Source organism: Manis javanica, chromosome 10, assembly GCF_040802235.1.
Source record: "Manis javanica isolate MJ-LG chromosome 10, MJ_LKY, whole genome shotgun sequence".
NCBI lineage: Eukaryota > Metazoa > Chordata > Mammalia > Pholidota > Manidae > Manis > Manis javanica.
Window position 1 is genome coordinate 35605342 of NC_133165.1, and position 19160 is coordinate 35624501.

Genomic DNA, 19160 nt, shown 5'->3' on the forward strand with positions numbered 1-19160 from the left:
ACTTGGCACAGACGTGACTCAATTTCATTCCAGAAAAATAGGTACTTCATATTCTCAAGTGCTTTGAGCATTCTTTGGGGCTGGTTTTCTACCTATTGAACCAGCCTTTTCTCTCAAATCGCCCATGTTGTAATAATGATCAGTAAATAAAAATAATGAACAATGCTTGTCATTTGTTATTCTCTTACTGTGCACTAGACTTGAGGTGGATACTTACATTATCCTTGTTTTATAAATAAACAGGCTTGAGAATGATTAATTTGTCCAATGTCATTTAGGCTGTAAGTTGTGGATCCACCATGTTGCCAGAGCAATTCGTATAAAATTCTATTTTATTACACTTACCATGTTGCATCATTATTTTGGGATGAAAACTGGCTTTAATGTCTGAATTGAACGTAAGGATTGGGACCTGTTTATCTCTATCCCCCAATGCTTAGCACAAAGCCTGGTACACTGCATATTCTTTTTGAGTGTCTCTAATGAGCAGTGAGGATCCATGTTTCCAAAACAGTTTGGGTCAGTTGTGAAGAACTGGGTAGCTTTCACCAGAGGTCTGACGGTTCTCCTTCCATCATCAGTTAAAATCTGTTCATATTACAGGTAGAAGACCTTGTCTTCTAGGCAATTGATTAGTCATTCAAATAAAGGGACTCCAGATAACAACGAAGCAAAACTGAAGAAACAAAATAGCAGCAGACTCAGAGACTCCAAGAAGGAACTAGTGGTTACCAAAGGGAGGGGTGTGGGAGGGAGAAGGGGATTGAGGGGTATTATGTCTAGTACACATGGTGTGGGGAATCACGGGGAGAACAGTGTAGCACAGAGAAGGCAAATAGTGAATCTGTGGCATCTTACTACACTGATGGACAGTGACTACATTGGGGTATGTGGGGGGACTTGATAATATAGGTAAATGTAGTAACCACATTGTTTTTTCATGTGAAACCATAAGAGTGTATATATCAATAATACATAAATAAATATAAATAAATAAATAGATTCCAGGATCTACATGGAAGGTGATTGTTTTCTACTTTTATCTTTCAGTATTCTTTCCCAAGAAACCCTGCTCATTATAGAAATTCATTGGGGAGACAATACTGTGGTTATATTCATGTTTCATGGGTAGATTCTGTGCTTGTCTTTCCAGTCTGAGTGTTTTAACTCCTTGAGAACTTGGTACCTGACTCCCAATTCCTAGGTATGTAGTAGGTGTGGCACTGAGGTCTGCAAATTTCTCTTTCCAGGTATGCAGCCAGGCTAGCAGGGGGTACAAATTTACAATTGCATTTAGTGGGATAGGATGAGAGTATGTGCTTTCTCATTCTTTTCAAGTTATTGCCATTTGGGCAGGGACAACAAATGACTCAAATTCTGAAGCAGTTTGTTTAAATGATGGTAATTATTAAACTCTCCAGGTTCAACACTTATGCAATGTGTTTCTTTCCTTTTCTGTATGATTCAGAAAGAAAATGCTTCAAGTTAACTCTATCTCTTCCATTCCCCTTTAAACCAATGGAGCCATCTGGTATTTTTTTAAAAATCACAAGTCCTTTATTTCTCTGGAGGAGATAATACAAATTTTCTTGAAATACAAACTTTCCTTGAAATGTCTCTTTGTGGTTTCCCCTTAAGATTGTACCCATGTGGTAATATTCATATTTTCCTGATGGTCAGCTATCATACATACGCCTCCTCCTACCACATGCAAGTTTAGAAACTAAACATTTTCAATAAATCCTGGAAATAGTGTATAATTCTTTCCCCTTTCATGGTTCTTCTCCAGAAAACTCCCTCTACAGGAGGCTTGGTGGTGCTACCAAGACTTTCGCTGCCGTGTTTGGAATGCCGGGAGAATCAGAGGAGGTGACCTTTGCAGCAGAACTGCACTCTCAGGGCATTTTTCTTTTCTCTAGACAGAGCCTTCTGTGACTTGTTGGCCTTGGGCCCAGATGGAGCTGAGAGCAAGCTCCAGCCACCTCCTAGGGCCACACAGCAGCCATGGTGGAGGGTGGAGGGGCAGCAGGGAGTGTTGGGGAAAGCACAGGTCAAAGAACAAGCCAGAAGGGTCAAGGACAAGCCATGGTGAATTCCTCCTCTCCTAACAAATCTTTAAAGTCCCAGAAAATTGAATTCACACCTGAGCTAAGCTCCCAGACTCTTACCACAAGAGAGCAATTAGCTATTTAAAGAAGGAAGGATGTGGAAAGGAGACAGAACTGAAAACAAAATCCTTCACCCCCAAACCAGGGCCTTCTAACCAAATTATCAAATAGGACAGACAACAAATCTTGGTTAAAATGGCACCCTGACTTTCTCCATTAGACCATAGCCCGCTTCCTCTGTGACACTGAAGGATGTGAGATTGAAAATCTGATGGCATCTCAAGACCAGGGTGACCAAATACATCTGCCTTCCACTCACTGGTGGCCTCCATTGGCCCAGAAAGTTCAACCTTCTTCATGCTGTTTGCCCTGTTTGCATTAAATTTTAAAAATTATTTTGTTATTTTCCAGTGGATGTCTTTGTGAATTTTAGCTATTTTTTAAAATGGTAATCCTGTCACTGAAATAATTACTTGCTCTCAGACACTGCAGTGTTCTATCACCATTTGAGTTTTCTTAACATCCTCATTAATATTTTGAATATTGAAAAGCTCATTATGTAGTGAGAAAGTATATATCCTAAATAGATATAAGGGTTTGCCATTTGGGTAACATTTGTCCTCAGGAATCGCTCAGATTGGGTTTGTGAAACTGGGAAGCTGGTGAAAATCATTTACCCTGACTCTTGGTTGCCGGCTTTAACAAATAATTGATGGAGTGCTTACAGCCGGTGTGATAGGCACAGGATGTGGGAGCAGGGCAAGCTTCCACCCTCAAGGAGCTTTCATTATAGAGGGAAAGAGAAACCAAGCACCCACCCTATGTTTACTTAATTATAATTATGTTAAGTGTGAGAAAAGACACTGATTGGTAGGATATCACAGTAAGGTAACCCCGCCCCCACCCGGGTGAGGAAGAGCTTTGCTGAGGAGCAGGGCATTTGGCCTGAGATCTGAACCCTGAATCTGAGATGTCAGTCCCTGTTGGCTTTACCTGGAGGCACCCCCTAACACCCTTCCTGTCTCCACTGCTCTCTATCTCCCTGTTTATTTTTTTATTGTACTTACCTACCTGTGATTGCCTGGATTTATTGCCTTGTTTATTGTTGTTTCCCCCTAGAATGCAGCTCTTTGAGAACAGCAGCTGTCTACATTGCACCTTGGTGCCTGTAGTGACTGGCCCAGAGTAGGGGCTCCCTATGTGCTGAAGGGATGAAGGATGGAATGAGCACACAGTGGCTCTATCAGGGATGAGTGAGCATTGGGGCTGGAGAGAGATGAGGCCTTCAGGGGTCAGATCTGTCAGGACAAAAGAGGTCAGGCAAAAGCCACAGGACCCGGCTTATGTTTTAGGTCCATCTGGTTGCCATGTGGCAAGTGATCTGGAGAAAAACCAGTGTGCTTACGGAGGAAAGGTGTGTACAAGTGTTTGCTTTCATTTTGTGATCTTTGAATCTCTAAGTTTTGAATTATAAAATGTTTCTCACACCCTGAAAATACTAACACTCATGTAACTCACCATCAAGACAGATGTTAAATTTTTGCCTCCTTTTGAAAAAGAAAGAAAACATTGTGAATACTACTAAAGATCTCCCATCCTCTCCTCTTTTCCACCCCACTGCGCAGAAGAGGAAACTGAGACAAACAGAGGCCAAGCTATGTTTCCCAAGCTCTCATAGTAAGTGGGGCAGGGGGGAGATTCTGGATCTAGACCATGTGGTTTGAGCCCAGGACCTACATGTTTTATATGTTTTTGCACTTTGATGAGATGTAGATCATCTATTAACATAAGGTACTATTGCATAGTGGGTTTTTTTTGGTTTTTTAATTTGCTATAAATTGAGTCATTCTGTGTATACTTTTGCAATTTGTTTTTTTCACTTGGCATTATGTTTTTGAGATTTATCTATATAGGTCTGTTTCATCTTCTAGAATTTAAATTCCATTAAAGTGGGGATTGTCTCTCTTGTTTACTACCTGGCACAGGGTAGGTGCTCAATAAAAACCTGCTGAATGAATTTGTTTGCTGCCATCGAGTATTCCATTGTGTTTCTGAGACAGTTGCTCTAGTATAGGTACCTAGAAATGGAACTGCTGGCAAGGGCATCTTCATTTTAATAAAGCTCATTAGAATGACTTTCTGGAGGAGGTCTCTGGACAGATTCTCACAGAATATTCAGGGTCCAGGTAGATTAAAAACCCAAGCTCTAGAGGCCCACATGTCTCACCCCTGCAGATGACTATCTGACCTCCCTTTCTACCACCCTCTCTCATATGCCTGTTCCAGACACATGGACCTCCTTGCTCTAAATGGAAAGGGCCAAGCACATGCCCACCTCAGGACCTTTGCACTTGCCATTCCCTCAAACTAGAACGCAAATTCTTTAGATGTCCACATGGCTTTTTCCTTTGACTCATTCGGGTCTCTGCTCCATGTCATCTATTCATTGAATATTCCCTGCTCCCTGCTCCCACCAGCCCCTTTCCTCCCTACTCTGCTTTCCTTTTTCCCTATATCATACAGCTCCAGCTGATAAATATGAATTATGTATATACTGTGTGTGCGTCCTTCCTTAGGATTTTCTCCATCTTAACCATTGCTATTATCACTGCCTTAAACAGTGCTTGGCACTTGTCAGACATTGATTAATATTTTTTGAATAAATGAATAATTCCAGGGAATTTTCAGAAGTACAGACATGATGAAGTAAATAAAAATTTCGTATTAGTATTTTTCTGTTGCAGTCATATATAATCACTATATATTTGATATTTTAAGAATTTGAAATGCTTATGAAAACCTGGCCTACTAGTGTCTAAAGGGGAACTTTATGATTCTAATTTAAAATGTAAAATTGGATTAAGTTAAACTTGTGATTGTAGGTTGAAATCTTACTAAATGTATAAATAATATTAGGATACTTAAGAGAATTTGAGATTCATCCTATTAGAAGCCCATAGATTCAAGTTACATTCAAGTAGATGAAAGGTTTGTCAGATAACAGATACTTAAAAAAGAAATCAAATATATTAAATTTGTAAATGTAGTTTAAAATACTTAAGAGAATTTAATTGAATTGTATCTAAAAGGATCTATAAAAGTTACCATTTAGATTTGCTAGATATATAAAAAGAAAAATAAGATTTATGAAGTGAATTTGAAAGTTTGAGCAAGAACAAGGTTTTTCAATGATGTAAGTTTCACAAGTAAAAAAAAAGTGTTTTAATTAACTTTCCAAATAAACTTTTCCATGCACACAAGTTGTCTCAGGGCCCACCAAAAAACCCACATCCCTACGGGGTGTTGCCTCTCGTATCCCAAAGGGTTGTACTAGCGCACACTCCTACGAGCAGCTGTATCGGGGGTAATTTTAAAGTGTTCTCCCATGGTCAAGGACTGTTATTACAGATGAGAAATCCACAGGCTGCTGAGATACAGTGAGGCTGTGCCACGGGGTACACTGTGGCCAGACTCAAGTGTCCCAGCTCCCCTCCACGGGCCTGCTCCTCCCACCTGGGACAGCTGCCTCTGTGCCTGCTCTCCTGGAGTCCCCTTAATGAAGCTGGGCTGGTGAGGCTTCAGGCCCTGCTGAGGCTCAGTAACACCAGCAATTGCCCTGGCTTTACGCTGACTCCATGTAACCCTTCTGTGGGGTCGTATCATTCCCATTACAGATGTGGAAACTGAGGCACACAGTACCCCCATGTCCCCTGGTGAGTAGGAGAGCCTGAGTGCAGCCTAATGGTCTGACCCAGAGCCTGTGCTCCTCGCGTCTGCCTCTCTGAGGGCCTCTTGGCCTCTCTAGGAGCTTCCTGGCGGCATTGGTTAAGTCACTCTGTCCACAGAGGATGCACGCCTGCCACCTCAAAGGCCCTCCCGCTGTGCCTGTCTCCACCTCTCCCGGAGTCTCCCCCTGAATCTGGTGTCTCTGAGTGTGTCTTGCTCTTGTCATTCCGGTCATGGGGGGACCTCTGGCTGGGTTCTCTCTGCAGACATCCCAGAGAAGACAGCCCATTTGTCAAGGACAGTCCTCACTAGAGAGCTGGGACATGACTCTCGCAGGGACAGTCCACAAAGGACTGGCCCGGATGAGCACTGTTCTGGTGCTGGAGTCCAGCTCCAGCAGGGGAGGGGTGAAGCCCAAAAGGATGAGACGGAGTCGGTGCATGGAGAGACAGGACACAGAGTCAGATGGAGGTGGTATCTTGACCAAGTGCCGATGACAGCTTTATTTATACCATTTTGCACAAGGATATGATTATTTTTTATTGTTCTGTTGATTAATTAGTATAGGCAGTTGATTAATAGGTATAGGCAAGCTTTTTTCTTTCTTTTTCTTTCTAATCTATTCATGGATGGTCAAGTGTTAGACAGGTGATCTTTTTCTGTTCCTTGACTGAAACTTTTCCTAGCAACATGTACTCTATTGTGTTTCTTGTTTCTATGCAAAGCGGTTTCTAAGTAATGCATGTGACCACAGAAATGTGCAGCATGTAGCAGTGACTATAGAGTCTATCAGCTCAGGGTGAAATACAGGTCACTCACTACCACAGTTAGCTAGGCAGGTATCATCATCTATATTTCTAATGCAATGGGTACATTTTATTTCCTCACAATATTTATTCTACCATAGGTAGATGCAAGATAAAGATAGAAAGCATGATTTAGTGCTGTAAGAAGGCAAGTGTAGATGATTAGGTCTGTGCCTATAGACTAGGTATTAATCCAAGCCAGACAAGGGCAACAAAACATCCATGGGTGTAGACAATTTCTCTCAAAACTGGGGTGGGGGGGTAAGGTTCTAAGCCTCACCTCTGTTGGCCCCCATTTTCTCACCTGATGGCCCCCCTGCAACTGTGCCTGTCTTAGGTTGTTCCTCTCTTGAGGAATCTTACCCGTCTCTGGGTAACCAGCCATCTTCTGGGGCCATACAGGGAGATGTAAAGCTGGTAAGTGAGAGAGAAGTAATATTCTTTGAAAAGGTTAGTTTTTCACTTCTTTGCAGATTTATGCTCTGTGACTTCTATGCCCAGCAGTTCTCTTGAGGTATCTTTACCACTTGGGAAGAATTATGGTACTTGGTAATTTCACATATGAGGCACAAATTCTAGTAAAGGGCTATAATGTAGTTAGGAAGGAAGAAGAAAAGCTATAGAAGTAGCAGAGAGAAGAAAATAGGAGAAGATTGATTAAGTGTCAGACAGAGTTATTCTATTCAATATTCTCTCAACTCTATTTCTATAAAACTCTCCATCACTAATTTCACTAGCATTGCAAACAAGGGAGGCATTCCTACTTAGGTGGAGATGGGGTAGTCAATGTTTGACTAACTGACTGCAGGTTTCAGTATTCTGTGCCAAGATTGGCATCTGGCCCCTGCGTGTTCTATTCTTCAGGACCACTGTCCTGAAAAGCTTCTGGGAAGTTTATGTTCTCCTTTCCGTGCTGCTTAGCAAAGGTTAGCTTAGCCCTTGGCAACAATGCAAGCAAAAACAAAGCCAATAGTATAATGGAGAATAACAAAATCAAGGTGGGTAATAGAGGGAGCCAGCTGCGAAGGCTCCTGCTTTGTGGGGGGTCTTCCTCCAGCCTGAGCTTTGCTACACAGCTTAAGTAGCATGGCTCCCAGCATTCTGGGAGTAATATTCTGACCTCACTGGGAGATGCAAAAATGAGTTTGATAGGAAGTTCATGGTCCAGGCATCCTGGAAGATGTATAAGTGTCTACATACCACTGGTGACATCTGGAGAACATCGGGAGGGAAGGGGCACTTGTGACAGAATGGCCCAGGCCCCCAGGAGATGACTTGTGAGCAAGGCCTTCGAAGGAAGCACAGCTCAAGCCTAAATCTGGCTCCTGAGCAAATGCGTCCAAAGAGGGCTCTTGGTTTTAAATGTTGCACCCTTTAGCAGAAAAGGCCTGGTCCTATCCCTGACACCGCCACTTTGAGGGACAGGGGACAATGTCTCCACATGACCCTAAGGTGCATCTTTTAAAAGACCTTTCTTTTTCTTCACCCAGTGGGGCTTTAGATGGTTAAGGCTGGTGCTGTCAGAGAGCTGGCCCTGCTTTCAGCAAATCCTGAGTAATAATACTTTAATGACCCTCCCATTGTTGTGAAATAATACTTTAACAACAAGCTATTCTAAATAAGTACATGTTCCCATTAAGGCAAAGTGTTCATTTTAACTATTTTGTCAAATGTTAACAATTGGGAAACTTTAAACACTGCTTTACATACTTCTTTGTTATCTTAAAAAGAAAAAAAAGGGTGCAGAATTTTTCCTGACTTAGGTTAGTCCTGCAGAGGCCACATGACTTGTCCGCTGTGTGCTGGACTGACCCCAGGGCTACAGGTGTGTGGTGGACTGTTGGTCCCCACACTATGGTGCCTGGATCATCAGGCTGTTTGGATTCTTTATTTCTAATTTATTGTTTGTTTATTCATCCAAGATCTCCCCAATTCCTGCTCTTAGCTTGTCTACCCTGGGTTCCCTGGGCTCCTTGTAAATCTGCCGAGGAATAGGACAGGAACACCCAGCTCATTCCAATTATAGCCCGTTCTCTCTCCTCCTATAGCTGATGGGAAATGGGAATGCATATTTTTGTTTGTTTGCCAGTCTGGTGTGCAAATATATATATGCATATACACAAACATGTAATATACATATTATATATAATATATAACATGCTGGTATATGCAATTACTGTTTTCATTTTCATTTTCTTGATAAGCACATTTGAACATGTGGGTTGACCTTTTACATTTCTTCTTCTGTCACTTGTCTGCCCATTTCTCTGTTCTGTACAAATCATAAAGCTCTTTTGCAAAAACAATTTGTCAGTTTCTAGCAATGCTTTAGAAGTATACATCCTTTGACCCAAGACTTGCTTCTAGAAACTTGTATAACAGAAATGCTGACACATGTTGTGATATAATGAATCATAAGAGATACATATATTTGATCATAATATATATATTCCCCAGGTGTATTTGGTCTTTGTCCACAGTTCCTGAAAATACTGCAGAGCCTCAAAGGTGAAATGGGTGTCTTGTCATGTTAATGAGAGACTTCTGGACCCCCACCCAAGGGCAGGGGCTGAAGGTTAGTCAGCCAATAGCGATTAATTTAGTCAATTATGACTATGCAATGAAGCCCTCACAAAATCCCTGGGAAAGAACTTACCTCTTTCCCTGTGGTCTGTTCTGTTGTGTTAGTTTGCATCCTGCTTCTCAGTCTGGGGGAGCTTCTATGCTTGGGGAACCAGAACACCTCCATGTGCCACCAAGCCAGGCCCTATGCTCCATGAGGATAAAAGCTCCTTTATTTGGGACTTTGCACTACGTCTCTCTTCATCTGGCTGTTAAATTGAATCCTTTAAGGTATCCTTTATTAAACTGTTAAATGTAGGTGTTTTCCTGAGTTCTGTGAGCCCCACTAGCAAATTAATCAAGACTAAGGAGGAGGTCTTGGGAACCTCCAATCTGAAGCCGGTAGGTCAGAAGCATGACAGACCGGTGTCTGGAGTTGGGGGTGGAGGGCAGTCTTATAGGATGGAGTCCTTAACCTGAGGAATCTGGTGCTGTCTCCAGGCAGATAGCATCAGAACTGAGTTTTCCAACACCCTGTGGTTATTTGAGAATTGCTTGGTGTTAGTATGTGTGGGAAGATCCCCTCCCACATACTTACACACATTAGAATCAGGTTCAGGAACCCAAATGGAGTTATACTATTACTATACTATTACTATTACTGCTGTGTATAATATTGTTATTGTTAATACATATACGTAGGGAAAAAATACACCATTGCACCTGGTGTCAGACGAGTGGGAATCACACACATGCAAGAAGATAGATGTATTAGTATGTTCACTGCAGCAGTTTAGAATTGGGGAGAACAGGAAATGGGAGAAATGTTCAGCAGTAGTGGTATATCATACTTTATAGTCATTAAAAAATGAAGGCCATTTCCATACAGTGACAAGGAGAGGTCTTTGTGCAAAAAAAAAGTCACAGAAAAAAATATAACACAATGTATTTTGAAAGAAACTTGCTTTTTAATAAATATGAGTTCTTTCCTTCTGGGAAGAACAGTGGTGTAGAGGGACACTGCAAAGGGGAGAAGGCAAACCCACTTGGCTCACTCCATGTATTTCTGTTCATTTTAATTGTCTACAGCAAGAATTATTTGTGAACTCCTTGGGTTCTAAAATTTGTATTTCAAGTAAAAAATATTCTCTCTCTTAAGTCTTGCCACTTTAGGTGTGGTCCAGGGACCACAGCATTAGTAAGATCTTGGAAATGCAGAGTCTCAAGAAGCACGTGGCCAGGGTCCTGGCTGCATAGAAGCGCTTGGAGGATGTTACACAAATGCTGGGGCCGGGGAACCCTGCAAGTTCTCATGCAGAAGGTCTGGGGGTTTGAGCGCACAGCAGGGCTGAACCTCTGCTCTATGTCACCCGTAATGCAGGGAGAGCAGGGTGATCAGGGTGTAGAGACTGGCCCAGTGGCACCCTGAGTGCCAGGGCAGGCCCTTTAGGCTGCTTTCTGGGTCTTTTTGGTGTTGAGGCTATTTTTGCTCCCTTTCGGTGTTGGGTTCCCCGTGACATGGGATATTTAGATGTCTAGATCAGGGAGACCACTTTAAGCTAAGAAGTCTTGTACTGAAAAAATTCTACATGTCCCTGCAGGATCAATTTGGGGTTGATGAACTGCATTTTAAACCCCTCACCTAAGTGGTCTGACATTTCTTTCAACAGCAATCCCCCAGGACATTGTCTGTCAGTGTGAGGTCACACCCATCATTTCAGTACCACCTCGTGGTTACTCAATACCACCTTGCTGTTTCACCTGGGTCCAATCTGGCCAGCTGGTGCTCCAATTATGGGGGTGTATTTTATGTTTTCTCTAATCCCAGAAATAGCCAAGCATGGGTCTCATTGTTTGAGGAAGGTGTCATGAACATCTTCCGTGAAGCTTAATCCCAGCATGCCCACTCAGGCGCACAGTCTTTGGGAAGCTCTGAGGGTGTTAATTCCAAGAAGGTGCGTCTCACAGGTAGAAATGTTTTCCTCATAACTGAGGCTGTTATGTGCAGGGTGTAATGTTGAAAATCATCAATTTGCTGTGAGATTCTACCAAGACTACAATTTATTCTGCTCCAGGAGGCTTCTGAGGTGCCGGGATGCAGTGCCAGGCTGTAGAGTGGGCATGGGGCCAGAGAGGGAGACACAAACAAGAAAAAAGATGGGTGCACAGTGCACATAAGGCACTAAAAGAGTGGGTCTGATGTCCATGCAGTGGTGTATGGGAGTGAAGGGTTCCATCTGGGGTGGTGGCAAGTCAGAGATGACCACAGACACAGGTGGTGATTAAGCCACATCTCTGTCCATCCATGAATCCAAGCATCCATTATTCAGTGAACATGGCCAAAGAATTTGGGCCCTATCAGCTCAGCACTGCAAATGCTAAAATAGGGGAAATCCTACATCGTGGGCGGACAGGAAGTGTCCTGGACAGTTTTGTGGAGGAAGTGATGCCTAGGCCAGGCCCTGACAGATGAGTAGGAGTTATTCTCCCAGGGGAGCCCAAAGATGAAGCAGCCTGGGAAGTCCATGCTTATAATTGGAGGGGGTCTTAGAGGCTAGTCAAAGCTCACAGAGATAAGTTCACACCAAGTGGAGTAACTGGTAGAAGCAAAGGGACAGCACTATGAGAGGGAAGGGCAGAGAACCCCACATAGCTGAGCAAAGGGTGGTCTAGGTGCAGGAAGGGCAGGTGAGGGGCTAGAGAGTTGGCCAGGCACTTCTGCCAGTGACAGAGAGCCAGTCCCATTTCTCAAGCTGATGAAAGGGGAATGATGGGATCCTGATGACGTGGGGAATGGGACGGACCAGAAGGTTGAGCAATGTCCTGACTCACTTGAAGGGCACCGGAGTCCGTCTCCAATCATGGGTGCAGACTGCACATACTCCCCACCCCAACCTATAGCAGAGATGGAGGTGGGTGAGTCCCAAGTAATTGTCCTGGAAGTCCCCACATTGGACATCTCCTGCTCAAAAACCACCAGCAAAGATTTACATCATGTTTACCCTGAGGCCTCCCCAGGGCCTCAATCTTCATCAATAAAATATGAGTTTCTAAGCCGAACCCAGAAGGGAAGGAACCCCAACCAGCTGGTAGGGACCAGAGGCAGTTTAGTGTTTCGGTTGCTGTTGCCTCCCGCATGGTATCTGGAGGAAATTTGAATTGGCCTCTCAAGGAGACCCAGAGTGGAAATTTGGCATTTTCTATAATTTCTGGGGATTACTGCAACTGTGCTAGTAGTGCACATACCCTGAACTTTATTGGTAGGGCTGTTTTCCTGAAAAACTCAGACTTCCATTGTTTATCTTTCCTGAAATGTCAGGAAAGTCACAGTGAGTCTTAGCCAGAGGCAGCAGCTGAGGAGGGAGGGATGTTTAGAGATAATCTGGCCCAAGGCTCTCATTTTAAAGATAAGGGACGGAGGCTCAAGAGGGCAAGGGGCTTGTCCAGGGCCACCAGATTATCAGTGACAATCTGTCAGGGATCCCTGTCTCCTAGTCCAATATTCTCTCCACCACATCACACTTCCAGCGAGTACAAACATTTTTAATTAATATTTTTCAGAACAGTTTTGGATTTACAGAAAATTAAGCAGATAGTACAGAGAGTTGCCATTTACCTCCTTCCCCAGCACACAGTTTCCTCTTTCATTAACATTTTGCATTAATATTGTTGGCAGGCAGCTGTGTCTGGGGTGCTCTCCCTTTGAACTAGGTGAAACCTCAACCTGGGGTGGAGGGAGGGTTTGAGGGGTGTAGGTAAGGAAGGAATTAAAGTGAGGGTGGATGGCAGCAGCCATGCACGCAGTAGAGAGCAAGAAGAACAGAGGGAGAAAAGGGAAATTCACTGAACTGCTCAGCATAGGGCAGATCTCTTGCCAGCTCCTAAAGCCAAGGTCACCTGGCTGTCCAGTGTCCTCTTGAATCTGCACAGCGTGGGAATTAAGCCCCTATTACCCCAGAGATTTGGGGGAGCCGCAGAGAACTGGGTGAAGTGAGATTATGTTTTGAGAACTTCCTCAAAGCAAAGGAGATTTTCAGGCAGGCTACTATAGAGCATAATGGTATAGCTGCAGTCCTGTCTGGATCACCCAGGCAACAGGAATTTGCAAGCCCACAACAGAGATCTCAGCAGCTCTTCCCTACTTGTCTGAAATAGAACAGAGAGAGTGAAGGCCTGGGCTTAAGTCTAGAAAAATTGAATGAAATAGCAAAGTAACAAAGACACTTACCACCAGGAAAGGGGTCTCTTATTAACCTCACAACACGCTTGGAAGAGCGTGGAGATAAAACACAGTAAGTTGAGTAGCACGAAGGCTTTATTTAAGGCAAACTACACACTTGAAGAAAGGGAAGGGCAGGCAGCTTCAGAATGCTTAAAGGCTTAGGATTTTTGTCTTTTAAGGATTTCAAGAATGGGGCAAAGGGTCAGTGGGGGCGTAGGCTTGACTTGTGGTCTCCTGATGTCTATCTCTGGTGAGAGACATGTCACCAGCCACAGTCAGTCCTGTAGTATTCTGTAAGATAAATTTAACACAGGAATTTATTGATCCTGTTCTCCTCCAAGAGAGTGGTTACCCTCAAGCAGTGGAAACATACCATTTAGGACTGCTTGCCCTGCCTTAAGATAGGGTCAGTTGTTGGCCAATTACCATAAAATATGTTAGGAATCTTACCTCCTAATTCCCTGGTTTTTAAAATGGAATCTTGTTTAAGATGGAGTCCTTCCTGTTCCTACTATACTATTTATATCTCAGCATTTTTCATCATAGGCAGGAAAAATTCATCATGATGCTTTTGTCCCATGTCCCTGCTCTATGTCAGTATGGTACGTTTATTACAATTAATAAACTAACACTGATACATTTTTGTTAACTAAAGCCCATAGTTCACATTAAGGTTCACTCTTTATGCTAATCCATTTTATGGGTTTTGACAAATGCATAAAGTCACCTATCCATCATTATCACACGGAATAGTTAAAATCACCCTAAAAATCACCTGTGCTCCACCTATTCAGTTCACCCCTGCCCCATCTCTGCAATCCCTCAATTTTTTGCTTTCTCCGCATTTCCAGAATCTCATATAATTGGACTTACGTAGTATGTAGCCCTTTAGGACAGGCTTCTTTCACTTAGCAGTACACATTGCTTTTTTTTTTAAGTGTCCATAGAAACTTCTTCATGAGTAATAGAGATCTTAGGGTTGCTTGAACAGCTCACAGTCTTTGTCCAAGTTGGCCTCCTTCCAAAGTTGTGGAACTTCCTGGAAAATGACACAATTCTTCCTTACTGATAACAGAGAAGGATTCAGGCTGATGCCTGGTCTTTGGCTTCTTGGGAGCTTCAGAGCAGTTTCTCCCTCACCCTTCTGGTGCCTTTTCTTTTACAAATTTCATCAATAAACTTCTCACGAATTTTTGCCTCTCACATCTTGTTCTCTGTTCTGAGCGCTCTACATCAGCTGGAAGTAGTTTAGGGAGAAGTGCCTGCTTTCTTTAGACACCGAGTGTTTTTTTTTTATTTATTCATTTTATTATCATTAATCTACAATTACACGAAGAACATTATGGTTACTAGACTACCCCCTTCATCAAGTCCCCCCCACAAACCGCATTACAGTCACTGTCCATCAGTGTAGTAAGATGCTGTAGACTCACTACTTGTCTTCTCTGTGTTGCACATCCCTCCCTATGCCCCGTTCCCACATTATACATGCTAATCGTAATGCCCCCTTTCTTTTTCCCAGCCCTCATCCCTCCCTTCCCACCCCTCCTGTCTAGTCCCTTTCCCTTTGGTAACCATTAGTCCATTCTTGGGTTCTGTGATTCTGCTGCTATTTTGTTCCTTCAGTTTTTCTTTGTTCTTATACTCCACATATGAGTGAAATCATTTGGTATTTGTCTTTCTCTGCCTGGCTTATTTCACTGAGCATAATACCCTCTAACTCCATCCACGTTGTTGCAAATGGTAGGCACCGAGTATTTTTCTGATGTCACACTGTGTGCTAGAAGCCTTTTCCTGCAACATTTTATCTCATCTCTACGAGTCATTAGCAAAGAAATTCTTAATCCTATTTTTATATATGATAGAACTGAGTAAGGTCCTGAACTGTTGGCCCAAAGCTAGACAGCAAGTGCCTGGCAGGGGTGGGGTTCGAACCCAGGTCACAAACCAGACCAGGGCTTTAAGCTCCATTGATTCTCTGGGCAGGACTTAATTTTCATTTTGCTCTGAGTAAAAAATGTCCCAAATTTCCCTGTTTTTCTGAGCAGAAGGACAGTGTCGGTAACCTGAAGAACTACTTGGGAAAGAAAGTTCTGTTTTAGAACTGCTGACGGAAAACAAAACAGGAAGTAGAGCATTCCCGGCACAAATGGACCATCTGGGAATCTACTAGAATGAGTCCTGCCTAGGCCGGCTTGGAGGAGAGAGGAGAGGGGCTCCAGACTGCCAACAAGCCGGATCTGCCCCCCGACAGGGGTGGGAGTTGCGGGAGGGGGGGGGGCGACATTGGGCTGAAGCTCGGGGCGTGGGAGAGAGATGAGAAAGGCAGGCGCCCACGTGCTAATGGGGAGGTGCAGTGGGGTGGGGGGCAGACCTCAGGGCTGGGTGGGTGAATCGGCATCGGGGATTTTTGGCTGGGGCTGGGTGAGCCTTGCAATGCCCTGGAGTCTCTCTCTCCCAGAGCCCTGACCCTGCAGTTCCTCGGCCTCGGGTGCAAATCCCCTGCAATCCGTGCTCTGTGGGAGTGTAAGTACTGCCCCCTACAGGGTACCTACAGCATGCCAGGCACTGCAGACAGCCCTGGAAGAAATGTTTGTTTTGTTTCTCCAGAGAGGGAAACTGAGGCACAGAACAGTGAAGGTTGTCCTCTGAAGTCACACAGACACTAAGTGGCAAGACAAAGCAGGCCGATGGTCCCCAGAGGTGCACTAGCACAGCCTACAGTGTATCTAGACACCTTAGGCCCCCTGTGTCTGCTCTCCCAGGAAGTAGCCTGGGACCTGGGTCTGAGGTGTCATCTCATCTCCCACCTGAGGCAAAAAAGGGGCAACAGGGATGAAGGGTCCCCAACATTCGTGGCCTCAGTCTGATTGAACAGTAGGAAGGAGCAGGAAGGAATATTCCAGAGAATCAGCTGCAGCCAGGGGAGGGTCTTCATGGGGAATAAGGTTCATGGATTCTTCCCCAGCCTCAGGCTTCTTGGGCTGGGACCTTAAGGCCAGAAAGCTGGGAGGACCTTCTTCACTCCCAGATCCCCATCGTCTTCTGAAGCACACCTTGGAGACTGAGCCCTCCAGATGGAACACAGTGGCCATATTCACGTTTTAGCAGATAGCTGGAACATGGCCCAGGTGGAGGGAAGGTCTAGGATGGGCTGGCAGAGACCCTCATCTCCCTGCTCAGCATTGCTGTTGCTGAAAAGGTCAAGGAGGTGAGAAGGGGGCTTGCTACAGGCCCAGGGGGGCAGGAGGTCTGTCACCCAAAGTGACCAGTTCCTGGATACAGGTCCCAGGCTGAGGCAGCCCAGATCAATTTCACAGCCCGCCCCACCCCAACATGCAGCCATTCCTATCTGAGGAGACTGCCTGTCTACGTGGAGGAGCCTCACCCACTACCCACCCAATTCCCTGCTTCCAGGCAACTCTGCATGCTCAGAAGGCCTACCGTGGGTGTCTTGCCTCCGCAGATTGCCACAAGATGGACTTCAGTCCCTATTTCATAAAATGAGGAAATCTGGATCAAAATATTCCGAGGTCTTAGCACATTCCAAAACAGCGTGAGTTTGCTTCATGTATACATTTGTCATTTAAGGCAAATGCTAAGCTTTCCTAAACTACTTTCCCTGGAAACTTGGATAAAAATAAATCTGTATTTCAAATGCTTAACCACAGCTTGTTATTTATCAGTACTCTGAAATTATTTTGCAAAGCAAAGCATCATTTTGTAAAGTAAGTCAGCTTAATTGTATTGATTAAAAGAAAAAAAAAAAGTGGCCAGAGAGGAGAGGCATACTGGAGCCTGGCCTTCTCGGTGTGTAGCTGGCCCGGTTTGCAAGTGCACTGGGTGACCTCGGGCAGAGTTTACAGAGCTCTTGTTGACTGTTACCTCTTTACCTTTCTGGGTTGTGTTGTTGCAATGAAGATTCAATTAAACACTGAACATTTTATGTTGCTAACTACTAAGAAATATGTAACATTAATCTCAATGGCAATGAAGTCTTTGATATATGATAACATTTGCCCAATAAATGTTTTTTAAGGAAAGAATTGTCCCAGTAAGGGGGTGGGCGTTCTGTGTTAGGATCTATATGTGGCTTCTTTTGAACAAAATGTTGGGCTGCTAAGAAGTAAATTGAAAATCTCTGGTTTGAATAAGTCCCCAGAGAGTGGAATTGTGAAGAAAGTGGTGATAGATTTGGCTACATGAATATTAAAAACTTTCCATTTATCAGTCCATTCACAGAACCAATAAAGTTAAATGACAAGGCAGAAACTGGCAGAGGGATTGGCAATTCTTCCAGATGAAAAAGGGTGAGTGTTTAGCATATGTAAAAAAATCCCACAAATCATTAAGAAAAAAGACAAACCACCCAAAAGAAAACAAACTCACAGGAGCTATTTCACAGAGGAGGAGACTCACTGGGCCCTCAAACTTTATTATTACTATTTTTTAAAATTTCGGTATCCTTAATCTACAATTACATGCAGAACATTATGTTTACTAGGCTCCCCCCTTCACCAAGACCCCCCACAACCCCAATTATAGTCACTCTCCATCAGCATTGTAAGATGTTGTGCAATCACTACTTGTCTTCTCTGTGTTGCACAATGCTCCACATGACCCCCCCTACATTACACATGCTAATCATAAGGCCCCGTTTCTTCTTCCCCCCCTTATCCCTCCCTTCCTATCCATCCTCCCCAGTCCCTTTCCCTTTGGTAACTGTTAGTCCATTCTTGCGATTCTGCTGCTGTTTTTTTTTTTTTTTTTTGAGAGGGCATCTCTCATATTTATTGATCAAATGGTTGTTAATAACAATAAAATTCTGTATAGGGGACTCAATGCACAATCATTAATCAACCCCAAGCCTAGTTCTCAACAGTCTCCAATCTTCTGAAGCATAATGAATAAGTTCTTACATGGTGAACAAATTCTTACATAGTGAATAAGTTCTTACATGGTGAACAGTGCAAGGGCAGTCATCACAGAAACTTTCGGTTTTGATCACGCATTATGAACTATAAACAATCAGGTCAAATATGAATATTCATTTGATTTTTATACTTGATTCATATGTGAATCCCACATTTCTCCCTTATTATTATTATTATTATTATTATTATTATTTTTAATAAAATGCTGAAGTGGTAGGTAGATGCAAGATAAAGGTAGAAAACATAGTTTAGTGCTGTAAGAGGGCAAATGTAGATGATCAGGTGTGTGCCTGTAGACTATTAATCCAAGCTAGACAAGGGCAGCAAAACATCCACGGATGCAGAAGATTTCTATCAAAACAGGGGGGTGAGGTTCTGAGCCTCACCTCTGTTGATCCCCAATTTCTCACCTGATGGCCCCCCTGCAACTGTGCCTATCTTAGGTTGTTCCTCCCTTGAGGAATCTTACCCGTCTCTGGCTAACCAGTCATCTTCCGGGGCCATACAGGGAAATGTAAAGTTGGTAAGTGAGAGAGAAGCCATATTGTTTAAAAAGGTTAGCTTTTTACTTCTTTGCAGATTTATGCCCTGTGGCTTTTATGCCCAGCATTTGTCTTGAGGTATCTTTACCACTTGGAAGAATTATGATACTCAGTAATTTCGTTATGAGGCACGAATTCTACTTAAGGGTTGTAATTAGGAAGGAAGAAGAAAAGCTATAGAAGTAGCAGACAGAAGAAAACATGGGAAGATTATTTCTTTGACATATCTTCTTGTAGAGTAGCATAAGCATGTATAGGTT